Source organism: Chrysochloris asiatica, unplaced genomic scaffold (genome assembly GCF_000296735.1).
Source record: "Chrysochloris asiatica unplaced genomic scaffold, ChrAsi1.0 scaffold00043, whole genome shotgun sequence".
In the NCBI taxonomy this organism is placed as follows: Eukaryota; Metazoa; Chordata; class Mammalia; order Afrosoricida; family Chrysochloridae; genus Chrysochloris; species Chrysochloris asiatica.
In genome coordinates, this window is record NW_006408561.1 from 6,440,858 (window position 1) to 6,441,815 (window position 958).

The window sequence follows — 958 nt, forward strand, 5'->3', positions numbered from 1 at the left end:
TGCCACCACTCTCCCTAGTGTGTTAGGGGTACTCTTTTACAATCTTTAATTTCTTCTAAGGAAATTGTTGTTATTGTTACTTGCCCTCAAGTTTGTTCTGACTCATAGTGAACCTATCACAATAGAACAAATCATTGCCCCATCCAGACCCATCCTCAAAATTATTATGTTTGACTCCAATTGTTGTTGCCATCATGGCAATCCATCTCTTCAGGGTCTTCCTCTTTACATTGACCCTCCATTTTACCAAGCATGATGTCCTTCTCTAGGGACAGGTCCTTCCTTAAAACATGTACAAAATACAAGAAATGAAGCCTTGCCATCCTTGATTCTAAGGAGCATTCAGAATGTACTTCTAAAACAGATTTGTTTGCTCTTTGGGCAATCCACGGTGCTTTCAATATTTTTTGTGAGCACCATACTCAAATGCATTGGTTCTTCTCCAGTCTTCCTTGTTCACTGTCCAACTCTCATATGCATAGACAGCTATTAAAAATACCATGATTTGCATCAGTGCATCTTTTTCCTTAAAATAATATCCTTCTCTTCAGTCTTTAAAGATTTTTTTTTTATTGTGCAGATTTGCCTAATGCAGTAAGTATTTATGTTTTTTGACTGCTGCTTCCATGAACATTGATTGTGGATGCAAAACAAATGAAGTCTTTGGCAACTTCAGTCTTTTCTCTGTTTATCATAATGTTATTTATTGTTCCAATTTGTGTGGATTTTGTTTCCTTACATTGAGATATTGTCCTTACTGAAGGCTATGGTCTTTGATTTTCATCAGTAAGTATTTCAAGTCATCATCCCTTTCAGCAAGCAACGTATTATCTTTTGCATATTGTAGGTTGTTAATGAGTCTTCCTCCAATCCTGATTTAATGTTCTTCTTCATATAATCCAACTCTTGGATTATTTGCTCATCATACAGCTTTAATAAGTATGGTGAAAGGATACAA